The following is a 14,286-nucleotide window of genomic DNA, read 5'->3' as shown; positions in this document are numbered from 1 at the left end:
TTACTGATTTTCTGAGATCACGACAATAATGCATTTTCCTACTCTCTTCACCAATGAGCAAAATTATTTCTGCTTCCCTACTCAGTTTAGCAGTACGTTCTCTCTCCTTTCATTATTTCATTTCACACACTTGAGTACCAAGTTCCCTCCAAACTGTGTTCCACTTCCATTCTTTCAGAATTCCCCAGTCCAGTCTTCTTGTCACATCGGCTTCTTCAGGGTGGTCTGAGGCTCTCCTCAAAACTGCCCCCATTCTTCTCTTGGTGCTTCCTCCCACCAGATTACCACCATTATGAACAATCTTTAGATTAAACAAGGAAGATGCTGGGCATGGTTAGGAATTAATGTGTAATCTGGGAGAGCCTATCTAGCCATTAGAATATTGACTTGGATTAATTTGGTAGCTATTTAATGTCTTGAAGCCATGACACACAGAAGCTAAAAGGAGAGGCTTGAACTAATCTGGTTCTCGGATCAACAGTGAGGCTCAGGATTAAAAGAAGCATGGGCTTCCCTGGTGGCGCAGTGGTTGGGAGTCTGCCTGCCGATGCAGGGGATGCGGGTTCGTGCCCCGGTCCGGGAAGATCCCACATGCCGCGGAGCGGCTGGGCCGCTGAGCCTGCGCGTCCGGAGCCTGTGCTCCACAGCAGAAGAGGCCACAACAGTGAGAAGCCCGTGTACCGCAAAAAAAAAAAAAAAAAGGAGAAGCATAATAAGGGGAGAGAGAGAAGTGAAGATAGATTGAGAGAGAGAGTCTTAGTTGGTGATGATTAGGGTAATGGCAGTAGTTGGAGGAGTAGCATCATTATAGAAGTAACAGAAACAATTATCAAAAGGAAGGCAGATTCTGCTGCTCACAAAATAGAGGCCAGATGGTTCTCCTTAGGAGTGTTTTGATTTGAGAAATCCCCTCTATCCAAAATCCCAACCCTAATAACCTTAGGGCCATTCACTGTGTTATTATTTTTAAATGAACTTCTTTGATTTTAGACATTTCCCTATTTAAATTTAAATATCCTGAGAATGTTGTTTATTATGCCAAAATATTATATTGATCCTTAATTTCACTTTTTGAATTAACCAGTTAAAAGGAATTCCACATATAATAGCCAAATTAATTAAGATGCTTTCGTATGCAAGGAACAGGGAGTCTCCCTCAAAACGAATAATACACAAAAAAGGTCTTATGGGCTCACCTAACAGAGAAGCTCTGTGATCAGTTAGCATTTGGTCATGAGGGTTTGATCAAATTTTTCAAAATTTTATCATGAATCTTCATCTCATCCTCTGCAATTTTCTCAGCTCTCTCCACCAAGATAAGTTGACTTTGTTCTCAGCTTGCCTTCCCTAATGTAAACAATATAGCTCTCAGCAATTCACAGCCCTGCCTCCTTCCTCATTCACATCCAGAGGGAGAGAGTGTGTTTTCCCCAATAATAAAATAGAAGCCTTGAGCTCCACACTGATTGGACTAGATTAGGACACACACTTACCCTTGGGCCAATCATTTTGTCAAGGGAAATGATAATACCTTGAAAGACTTAAATCTTAGAGCCCATCTGTGCTACAATGAGAAGAGATCAACTATAGGGGAGACAAGTGCACTAGGTAGACCTCATGATAGACTTTAATAGCTGGAGAGAGAGGTCCAGAGCTGGGACACTCACTAAGGGTAGGCCTGAGAAAGGTCTTTTAGAGTCAAGTCTTATTTACTGGGTATCTCCTGAGGACAGAAGGCATCTTTCAGGGTAGGTGATGCCATGAAAGGAGAGAAGGAGAAGAGGTCTGTAAACAGCATGTTCCACTGTGGGACTCTATCTTTTCCAGCAGTAAACTCACATCATGGACACAACCTGCCACATTTGGAGCATAATGACCAGGGTGATGGTGCTGGGTCACTGAAAACCTGTGTCATCTACATCTACAGTGAAGTTTCACCTGCCAGTCCAGTCCAGATCCTTCTGGAAGGCTTTGCTGATCCTCTGCACCGTGGTGGAAATCATCACGCCCACCATGGCTACCCCTCCACATCCCTTCTCCACAAGATGTCTCTTTGGTTCTGATATAATTCTGTCCGAATTCTGCCTTTCCTTCTAGTCTGAAGTGAGCATATTTCTGTATCACATTGAAGTTCGTTAAAAGCAACTAGGTTGCTTTCTCTTACTTCCAAAGAATTTTATCCTTACATCATCAATCCTAAAGACATAATCAGCCTGAACAAAGTTGGAGGTTGGAACCATTTTGCTTTTAAACACTTCATTTGCCAGAATAAATCCTCAAAATGATGAGTGCTAATAACTCTTTTTAGTTAAATAGGACAAGCTCAACAGTGGTTTTATCCCCTGGTTGTACATTAGAAACACCTGGGTGCCTTGATCTTTCCTCAGACATCTCAGATTTAATTAGTCCAGAGTGAGAACTGGGCACCAACATTTTTTAAAAACACCCTTATTGAGATATATTTCACATATTATAAAATTCACCCATTTAAAGTAATACCTATTACATCCACAGAGTTGGCATTACCAACATTTTTAATGCCCCCCCCAAGAGGTCTAATATTCAGATAGATAGGGTTGAGAACCACTGAGCTAAAACAGATTGTTAGCCTTTGAGACAACCTAACAATCAACTGAACTGTAAGTTAAAAATTATTCTAAACAGTATTCCAAAATTGTGTAGTTTTAACAAATTAATAGATTTTATTTTTTAGATCAGTTTTAGGTTCAAAACAAAATTGAGTGGACAGTTACAGAGCTAAAATTATGGTTTTTTGTTTGTTTTTTAACATCTTTATTGGAGTATAGTTGCTTTACAATGGTGTGTTAGTTTCTGCTTTATAACAAAGTGAATCAACTATACATATACCTATATCCCCATCTCTCCTCCCTCTTGCATCTCTTTCCCTCCCACCCTCCCTATCCCACCCCTCTAGGTGGACACAAAGCATGGAGCTGATTTCCCTGTGCTATGCGGCTGCTTCCCACTAGCTATTTTACATTTGGTAGTGTATATATGTCCATGCCACTCTCTCACTTCGTCCCAGCTTACCCTTCCCCCTCCCTGTGTCCTCAAGTCTATTCTCTATGTCTTTATTCCTGTCCTGCCCCTAGGTTCTTCAGAACCTTTTTATTTTTTTAGATTCCATATATATGTGTTAGCATAACGTATTCGTTTTTCTCTTTCTGACTTACTTCACTCTGTATGACAGACTCTAAGTCCATCCACCTCACTACAAATAGCTCAACTTCGTTTCTTTTTATGGCTGAGTAATATTCCATTGTATATATGTGCCACATCTTCTTTATCTATTCATCTGTCGATGGACACTTAGGTTGCTTCCTAAAATTATGTTGCTTAACTATCAAATTCTCTAATTTAATTGGCATTCTTGGTCTGAGAGGAAACAGAAAAGTCTTTAATAACATTCCACATTTTCTTAGGAAAAAATTCATAAAATGGTTATTCTCCTCACAAAGAGTTACTTTGTATTCATTTAAAATATAAGGCAAACCAGAATAAGGTTTTCTCTCTTTTTTAAAAAGTCTGTTTTAAAACTTACTGATCAACACTTTCCTGGCGCTCTTTTGTTGGAGAAATAAAGCACTCAAACAAAATTTTAGTGATAAATAACTGCAAATATCCAATATTAATCTAATTCCTACACATTCTTTTCTACCTTTGATATAAAAGATTTAAAAGTATTGTGTATGTGTATATATATGTATATATACAAACAATATTGTCATTTGCTTTGAAAGAAATATTGATCGTCCTCAGCTAAATTTGATTTACAGGAAACATTTATAAACAGAAAAGTTTTGACATGGAATATTTAGTATAAAGTATGATCTAAACTGTCATAAACAGAAGGGTGATTACACTCGCAGTTTCTGAATCATATTAAAGGAAATAGAAGTTTGTGTAGCCATTTGGTGAATTTGGACTGTATAGTCAACCACTTATTTCCAGGCTTCTTACCTCCAAGAGAAAAACATGCCCCAGGTAGCCACTGCCTCTTCAGTTAGGGCCCCAGAATGAAACTCATGGAACAGACCTAAACGTAACCCACAGTTTGAAGCAGAAACTGCCTACTAAACCATAGACCGTAAGTGAGAAGTAAATGTGTGTATTGTATGCCACTGCAAATTTGTGATTATTTTTACACAGAACAAAGCTAAAACAGAAACATACACTAAGGTAGGGAATAACAGTAGGAGAAATACATACTTTTTGGGGTGGAGGCGGGGTGTAGAGTATGATGGGATGGGATGGCAGTGAGCTCAATTCTGAGCATATTGAATATGAGGTGCTGATGGAATTTCAAACAGTGATGCAGGAAGGGTAAGGAAGTCATCTGAACATATTTTGGGAGTAAAAGCCATGGAACGGAATGGGATCTTTAGAGGAGAGAGAACATGATGGTTCATGATGGTTATATTCTCTTTATATTACTCTTTTTTTTTTTTTTTTTTTTTTGCGGTACATGGGCCTCTCACTGTTGTGGCCTCTCCCGTTGCGGAGCACAGGCTCTGGACACGCAGGCTCAGCAGCCATGGTTCACGGGCCCAGCCGCTCCGCGGCATGTGGGATCTTCCCGGACCGGGGCACGAACCCGTGTCCCCTGAATCGGCAGGCAGACTCTCAACCACTGCGCCACCAGGGAAGCCCTATATTACTCTTTTTATCAGTTTATAATTCTCCTCTTGTACCTCTTTGCCCTTATTTTAACACACACACACACACACACGTCTTGCTTTTTATTTGTATGACGTGCCTCATAGTTGCTCCTTCCTTCCATCTCTATTTGGCCTCTGACTCCTTTTCTCCCTGATAACTCTTCCTGGTTAATCACACACAGAAAAGATGCAGGGGGCCTTTGCCACATTTTAAGGTAGAACGACAGGCTGGGGTCATAGCCCCTGCTCACATCAGGGGAGCAGCTGGGACTTCTCTAGTCCTACAGCTTTTCAGCCCCAAAACCTAAGGGCTGGGATTCCTTGTCTGGAGTACCATCCTCAGCCCTCCTATGTCCCTAGGGTTGCACTTTCCCAGAGTGTGATGGGGACCTGCTGTTGCATCTTCCTTTAGATTTCCCTCAATAAATGCTCTTGCAAGGTTAATGTGTGTGTGGAATCAAATCATTCCACCTTTACTTGCTTGGCACTCACTCTCCTGCTTTTCCTCCTACCTTACTGGCAACACTATTTCAATCTTCTTTGCTAGTTCCTAATTATCCACCTGATCGCTAAATACCACAGTGGCCCAGGACTCAAGCTTCTTAACCTTTGGACTTCTCTACCTAAGTTCACTCACTATGAGCTCTTCCAACCACGTGACTTTCAATACTATTCATAATGGTGCCTCCAGTCTGCACCTCCTTCCTAATCCCCAGCCTCACCCAATGTCCACTTGACATTTCCATTTGGACGACTGATGGGCATCTCAACGTAACATGTCGAAAACGAACCTCCTGATTGTCTGCCTACACGTGCTGTATATGCAGTCCCCCCCTTTCAGGCAATCTTTCCAGTTGTTCAGATTAAAAATCTTGCAGTCATCTGTAACTCTTCTTTTTCTTTCCCATTTCACACACGGTCATCAACCAAATCCTGTTGCTCTCCTTCCATAATATAGCTGGAATACAACCACTGCCATCATCCTGTGTCTAAATTATAGTGATTACCTCTCCCTGGTTTCACCCTTTCCTCCGATAGTCCATTCTCAACACAGCAGCTGAGTGATCCTTTTGGAAACATAAGTCATTATCATGCCACCTCTCTGCTCAAAACCCTCTAATGGTTTCTTGGTTTTGGTTTTATTTTTTACTCAAAGTAAACCTAAAGTTACTACAAAGGAACCAGGCCCTACACATTCTAACTTCCTGTTACTTCCGTGGTCTGATCTTGGAGCCCTCTAACCCTGTCCAGCAGTGAAGGGTTAAATGATCGACTCCTTAGGGCGGGCTCTGTCCTGGGGGTCTGTCGTATCCAAATCCTCATAGAGGTTTCCTACCTTCTAAATGTGTCTGTAGCAGGAAAATGGCATCTGGTCTCAGAGAATTTATGGACAGGAATTACAAACTTCGTATTGTGTATTATTGTGCTGTTATTATAATTATGAAGTTATACATGAATGGCTTCACTGTGGATGGTTGAGACTAAAAATGCTGCCAAGATGCCTAGTTCACATTTTGCTTCGGAGTCGGAGTCAGAGTCAGAGCCCTTGAAAAGGTGGATTGTTCACGTGTCTGTACGTTAATTTCTCCCACTCGATAGCATGAAATGGAGCGAAATATCGTCAAGATTGGAAAATAAAAAATTTTAATAATTTCCCTTTAAGTGTGACCTCTTAACCTTGATTCAACTCTTGCCCACAGTCTTAAGTTGAACCTAAAAATATTAACTCTGAAGATGCAGGGTCAGAAACAGTACTTCTTACCACTAGTTTCTACCAATATTATATCTGGATAGCAGAGGCAGGGTGACCGTGCAACTAATAAAGTTTAAGCTTCAGGGACCCTCACTGGCATGGGCAGCTGTGGAGTTGCTGGGGGTTACGGAGAGTTCCAGGTGGGGAAGCAAAGCCAGGTCACAATTAGGAAGCATTTCTATGTGCAAATTCAATACTAGTGCACAAAGCCTGGATCTATCCCAGTGAATGGCTGTTTCTTATGAATGTTGTAGATGGTTCACCCAGTTGCTACAGAATAAAAAATTGTCTGAGATAACCAGATTTTTGTCTTTTATTTATGAAGTCAAATCAAATGCCAAAATTACCACTGATATTTAATGGACTATTTATTTTGTCATAATTTGAGGATTTTAACGCATCTTTTAGCACTCTGATTGGGAAAAATCTTAATATATTAATTATGAAAAGTATTAGCATTTCTACTGCAGTTAGCATAACATTATATCTCCCAAAGAGAATAACCGAGTCATTCTTATTTGAAAAATGTGGTACTACATGTGACAACTGAATAACTCTAAACTGAAAAGTAGTAGAAAACTATTTTCAAGAAGATTATATGATTATTTACCATATCCTCAAATCTTTATAATCGTCCTATCATCAGAAAATGTTTAGAGCCTAAATATTTCAATAAAGTATTTAAATGGTTTGTAATTGCTATTTGGTTAAGCATTTCAAAACAAGATTGTGATTTATTCACTTATTAGTAATAATATTATACAAAGGGTTTATATCCTTATTGATTTACCTTTTGTCTCTGAAAAAGCTTCTTAGCAGGTATTGTATGTTCCTTTAAAATTATTGCTGGCTGTAAAAGTGGGCACACACACGCCAGGGTGTGCGTTAGGCAGCTTTTACAATGCTCCCCGGGTGTGCTAGGCCTCTGGGGCATAGAGCCAAAAGTGAAGCCGCCATCATTCAACAGTATAAAATGCATACTGTGGTGTGTCATCGCAATTATTCCTTTTTATGACTTTGAAAAAAAGCTCCACCTTCCCTTCAGTGATTTTAAACATTAACCTTCCAGCTCTCAGAAGTACTTAAAATGATTCAACTCTATGTTTTCCACGAACAAGATGTGGTTCGTTAGCAACTGACCCCTCTCACCATGCAAACATTTTCATCCATTACAAATCCCAACTTCAAAATATGCAAGGATTTGTAAGAAAAATTTGTGGAAGAACTTTTTGAGGGTATATATTTTCTGTTAAACTGGCAAAACAAATCTGATAGGAGTATTTCCAAGAGTAAAATATTTTCTAAAAACTTGGGGTTTTCTTGGGGTGTTTCCATGACTTATACATTAATAGCTTTTATTTATAAAATTGTTTAAGATGAATAAACTGTTTCTAAATTGTTGGACTCATTTTAAAATGAATTCACTACTTCCCACAAACTTAACATCTAATAGTTGAGGGATTATCAAGGCAAATCCATAAAAACACTAGCAATGAGTTGTTTGCTAAGACTTTAAAGTTTACAAGTTAATACTCATTCTCAACTATTTTTCAACACAAGCTAGAGAAACATGTGCAACAAATTCCATTTTGAATAAGAGGTACATCCCGGGGTTGAAATTATAAAAGAAGTACTTAGTGACATTGATGGGAATTGAGGAGTGACTGGTTAGATGAATCCAGAGGGAGACAGCTTAGAGCAATTTTACAGAAATACTACTGTTGCATAGAACTTTGCTGAAGAAAAAATGTTATATAAGGATGAGAAATGAGTATAACATTCTTAATAGAATTTATCATGGTAAAATATAATTGGGTGAGAAAGAGAAGATTTTATACTGTCTTAAAGTTGGGAAGGCTACTAAGAAATCACTTGTTCAATTTTCTTATGTAAGGCAATCAGCTGGGTAGTTTTCCATAATCTCTCGGGATAGAATCCTTTAAAATAGTCGTCCAGTTTCCCTTGAACACCTACTGTGGAAAAAAAAACCCACATTATTTTGTGTGGCATCCCCTTCCCCTGTTGAGTAGCTACCTAGGCTGGTATTCATAATGGGCTTAAATTTACTTTACTAGAATTCGGGCCTACCAGACTTTTTTTTTCTGTTTGATAAAATAATATAAAGTCTACACTTCCAAGGGCTTTACACCTGTCAAACCTCTCCTCTGCATACTTTCTCCCCTGCTCTTTTTTTCCCTAGACCAACAAATGCAGCTGCTGAATAAGTTCTCATTCGACATTGTTGCGTGACCCCTACCGTACTCTTTGTATACACCTTAAGTCTATAGTGTCTTTAAACTGGAGCACCCCGAGTTAGCCATAATTCTGCCTGGCACAATGGACTTTTACTTCTGTTGATGTTACTGACCTCAATAACATGCTTTTGAAGGAGCCAACATCTACATCGGCTTTCTTAAGATCTTAGTCACATCGTTGACTTAAATTGAACTTTCAGTCAGATAAAATGATCAGGGCTTTTTTTTTTTTTTTTTTTGTGGTACACGGGCCTCTCACTGTTGTGGCCTCTCCCGTTGCGGAGCACAGGCTCCGGACGCGCAGGCTCAGCGGCCATGGCTCACGGGCCCAGCTGCTCTGCGGCATGTGGGATCTTCCCGGACCGGGGCACGAACCCGTGTCCCCTGCATCGGCAGGCGGACTCTCAACCACTGCACCACCAGGGAAGCCCTACATGTATTTTATTGAGAAGAAACAAGGCTGGAGTTCAGACAGGCTGGTAACCACACTGAGCACACCTGGACAGCGATGCAGGGAAGCAGCCATCAGGGAAAAATATTTTTTTCAGAAATTGAAAAAATGGCCACAGATGAATATGCATGTAATCAATCCATACACAAATATCAATCCATATACAAACATAAATCAATCCATATATACACAGCAAAACTTTTATTTGATATCAGAGACACTGAGGTTGGAATTGTCTCTCTTCTATCTCCCTTAACTTTGATAAAACTTTAACTACTTCACAATATTGGGGAGGGAGTGGAGATCTGAGCACACAGTATGATTTTCCTCAAGTTTGCATCATCTCACAACAGCCTTGCGCCTTAGGTATCATGACCCAGACAGCCTGGCATGGCCAAGAAGATAAAACATCCGTCAGTGCCAAGTTCTGCCTGAAGGGAGAAGTTCAGGCTTTAACTCTTTCATTTTAGTAATAATAGTAGTGAGTATTTATTGGGCACCTACTGTGTGCCATTGTTCTAACAACTTTATGGTATAATTTCACATAATCCTCACAACAATCCCCTGAGGCAGGATCTACCAAATTTCACCAAATGACATGAAGCACTGAGATGTTAAATAACTTGCCTGAAGTCATAGAGCTGCTAAGGGATGGAGCCAGGAAGTGAACCTGGACATTCTCTCTGTAGAGTCTGTTCTTTTAATCACTAAAATAAACTAGCCTCTAGGTCAGGATTCACTGTTTTCTGACGGTTAATAATCTTTGGTGCACCCTAGACCTTTTGGGGAACAATAAAAGTGTTGAAATTAATGAATAATTGTCCTCCGAATTAAGGAAAATAAAGCTTAAAAAGTTGGAACAAATAATGCATTTGTTCCATGTAAACATAGCTGAGAAAAAACCATGTGAGAATATTGTTAAGGCTTGTTGTGGAACATCCATTGTTTCTTTTTTAAATTTTTTAAAAATTTGGTTTTTTTTATTAAGGTACTATTGGCATATACATCCATTGTTTCTTTTACCCATAATTTCTTCTTCCATTTGGAAGAGGAGGAAAACTTTTACTCTGCCCTACCCTTCAGAAGCTCCATGATTCAAATAGGAATTGCCATCATTTTATTTCACCTCATCTCCTGACTTTAATTATTGGTCCAGAGGTGAGCACCTGACTCAGACTGGACCAGTCGCAGTAGTTAAATGCCCTCTCCTAGTGATTTGTCTTGGAAATGAGCACGTGACAAAAGCTAGGCCAAGCTGGTATTCTTCCCTGCCTTTTAAAAATAGAGTAGTGAGGGGCTTTCCTGGTGGCGCAGTGGTTGAGAGTCTGCCTGCCGATGCAGGGGACACGGGTTCGTGCCCCAGTCCGGGAAGATCCCACATGCCACAGAGCGGCTGGGCCCGTGAGCCATGGCCGCTGAGCCTGTGCGTCCGGAGCCTGTGCTCCGCAACGGGAGAGGCCACAACAGTGAGAGGCCTGCGTACCGCAAAAAAAAAATAAATAAATAAAATTAAAAAAAAATAAAAATAGAGTAGTGGGCTTCCCTGGTGGCGCAGTGGTTGAGAGTCCACCTGCCGATGCAGGGGACACGGGTTCGTGCCCTGGTCCAGGAAGATCCCACATGCCGTGGAGCGGCTGGGCCCGTGAGCCATGGCCGCTGAGCCTGCGCGTCCGAGCCTGTGCTCCGCAACGGGAGAGGCCACAACAGTGAGAGGCCCGCGTACCGCAAAAATAAATAAATAAATAAATAAATAAAAATAGAGTAGTGAGTCTTGCTTGGAGTTCTCTCTTCTCCACAAAGGAGCATTTCAGAAGGAGCTTCAGAGCTGTTCGTAGCTCTGTCCCCCATATGAGAAGGTAATCATTCTTAGAGGGTAAAGCAAACACATAGAGAGATGCAGAGGAAAATATGGAAAAAGGGAGAGAGAGAAAGAGTCATTATGACATTCAAATCTTCAGGTCTACATGTTCCTGACCTTTACACAATTTGCCTAGGTAAACCAATAAATTCCCTTTTTGCCTAGCCAGTTTGAGTTTAATTTCTGTCTCTTACAATCAAATGAGTCTTACTGCAAATATCACTTGGCCAAAATAGCCATACTCTCAGGTTTATTTAGGGTCTTATCCTAGGGCTAAGTAAGGTCAGTAGAAAGCTGCCTACTTGGATATCACAGTCTTGACTCCTCTTCAGATTCACTTTTACTGAGTTGCACCCCAGTGGTAAGTCCTTAGATTTAATCAAGGGTTTAAAGCAACTTACAAATAAATCATTCACAACACTGACGTTGCTGAAGATACTGTGTATCCCTCGGTGCCCCCATATAAAACTCCACCGGAGAATTTTTTCCAAAACGTAGACCAGAGCTTTGCTTCTCTTAAATGAACTGTTATGTTTTCAACTTATGGGAAAAAAAGAGACATATGAATTAAAAGAAATCATATTCATTAAAATGGGATGAATAGGTCATTTTAGGAGACCTCCATAATATGGTGGAAGCACATTGATTTGGAGACAGACTCCTGGGTTTGAGTCCCTAAATTCAGCCTACACGTTTCCCAGCTGAATGGTCTCTAGCAGATTACTTAGTCTCTCTGGACCTCAGTTTTCTCTTCTGTAAAATAGGGCTCTTAATATTAGCCTTAACTAGGTTAAAACGGTATTGTAAAAATTAGATGGAGCTATGTGTGTAAAAATACTTTGTAAACTGTAAAGCACTATATCGATTTTTAGTTACATTGTCTCACAATCAAACTGGAATTTTCTCTTATACACAAGGTGATTTCTTTAGGAAGAAATCTTTTTATTTTTCACCAGAAGTTTATACTGCTTAAAAAATAACATAATCCTACTCATCTTTAAAGAGCTTAAATTAAATCCTGGTCAGAACCATGAGTGGTAGTTCCATTTTACACTGGAGGCAAGTAGAAGATTATGGAGAGGAAAAGGCAAGCAAGTCACTGAGGGCTGTAAAGGACAGCAAGACTATATGCAAATGAAAAGCTGGAGCTCTAGGCTGCCAGGTCTTTACTGGAAGGCAAAGCCACCTCACTGACTTGACAACTCACTGTCTTTTCTCCTGCTTGTTTGTTCAAAATCTCTACCCTGAGCCCACCCTAAAATATAAGGACTGAAGTTTTAAAAAGGAAGCTTCCTCTGTTGTTTGGCAAAGATCAATATTGAGAGTGAGGGGTGGTCATTGGCAACAGCGTCATTGATTTAGACCCCGAGCCGCGTGCAGTTTGTGTGCATCTATTGCTGATCCGTGGGACAGAGCGGGTGCAGAATTTAGTTTCTTCTTCTTTAACTGAGTGTTGCTCAGTTTTTCTGCCAGCGTTGCAAGAACACTGCTAAAAGGCACAAAAGCTCATGGAGGTGTCAAACAGCAGGGATGAGAGGCTGAGCTTTCCCTCATCCGTGAAGGAGTCAATTAAAGAACAAAGACAACTCTTGGGTTTTAAGATCACCAGTCCAAGTTGTTCCAGAATTCTCATGTGTATTTCCAATTCAATCTCCTTATATTTCTTCTTTATTCCAAAAAAAAATGTAATGATGTGGTGCGTTTTGTGCTTTTAAGAGCACAGTTATAAAACATTTAGTTTTTTCTTGTATTTTGTAACCCCGTGTGCTTCTGTTTAATCCTATCTCCATAGGAACTATTCTGAGATTAAACAACAACCGGTATTGGGAAAACTTTAAGGATAGCTCTCCAGTGCTTAACCATCATTTAAATCTCCTAGAAATTACATGTTCTAAGCTTTATCTTCCTTTCTGCTAATGATTTCTTGTGTGTTCAGGCACCCAGGGAGCTGAGAAGGAACAAAGCACACCCTCTGTCAAGAGCTCTTTCATTGTTGGTTAGATTAGGAATGACTTCAACTTCCTATGTCAAGTGCACACTGTAAACTAATCTTTGTTTCTGCAATTTAGATAAGATTATTTCAAGAGATGTCAGTTTCAGTATTGGATTTTCTTTCTTTCTTGGACTGGTGTTCTTTTGGACCAATGATCTATGTGACTGTCATTTGACATAAATTTACCATATCTGAATTATATCTCGTGGGCTTATGCCAGGAGCAAAACATTATTTGTGTTTATATCAATAGGTGAACTTTAAAGGTGTGTCTGTTGACTTTTTTGAACATCAAAAAAGTACAGCAATATTCTTTGGGTTAGTTAATAAAATCCTAACTGAACACATGTGATGTGTGCAAACTGTCTTTAAAGACATACATATGTGTTCATTTCATATTCATTTCCACTTTTCTCTAAATTTATATGTTAATTTTAAACAATATACTGGACTGTCATTATATGTCATTATCCTGACTCAATATTTAAGTGGCTACAGAGATAAATTCCATTTCAATTTAAAGGAATGGTCAGGAATATTTTTATGTTATATAGGCCAAGATTACTTCATATACTACTCATTCCATCATATATATTATCCATCAAATATATTATACCTGAAGCAGAAAGTATGCATGTCATTCAAATAAATATTTATAAAAATGAAACCAAAAGAAAAAATTTAAACAAAGGAGTAGTCACAAAAACAGGTTTTGCTTGAGATCTCAGCTGGTCAATGAAGCCCAACAAAAAATATTACCTATTAATAGAACTAAATGTCTACCACAGATTTCAGGAGTGAAGCACTTTGGTTATTTCTAGGTTTAATTACAGAGACAAAAGCGACCAGAATGCAATAAATGTAAAATAAAACTCTAATCTTAAGATTAAAGGTGGAGGCTACAATATTCCTAGGCAGAAGATCTGATTTTAAAAGATATCTAAAATGTAAGGGAAACATAAATGAAAATGTAAATGAAGTGTCCCCTGTGTAATAAAGAACCTACAATTTAGTGTTTAAGTTTATTTGCTGCCATAATTGCTTACAGTTTTGTTGAAATTATATTATGTATAGGTGAATCTGAAATAGGGTATTTGGAACTGCATATAATTCTTTCTTATCTACTACAGCCATGTCTGAAAGCTAGAAAACTGTCATCAGAAAATTACATTCTTAGGAAAAGATCTTTCCAAAATTACCTATTTTTAGAAGTTAAAATTAGATAGCCTGGTTGCACTAACGGAGGCATTAGGAGATGAAAATTAAATGTGGTTTGGGAAATAACTAAAGAATAAATT

This window comes from Hyperoodon ampullatus (assembly GCF_949752795.1).
Source record: "Hyperoodon ampullatus genome assembly, chromosome: 1".
NCBI classification, from domain to species: domain Eukaryota; kingdom Metazoa; phylum Chordata; class Mammalia; order Artiodactyla; family Ziphiidae; genus Hyperoodon; species Hyperoodon ampullatus.
The sequence above is the reverse complement of the archived record's forward strand: the minus strand, read 5'-3'. Positions refer to the sequence as shown.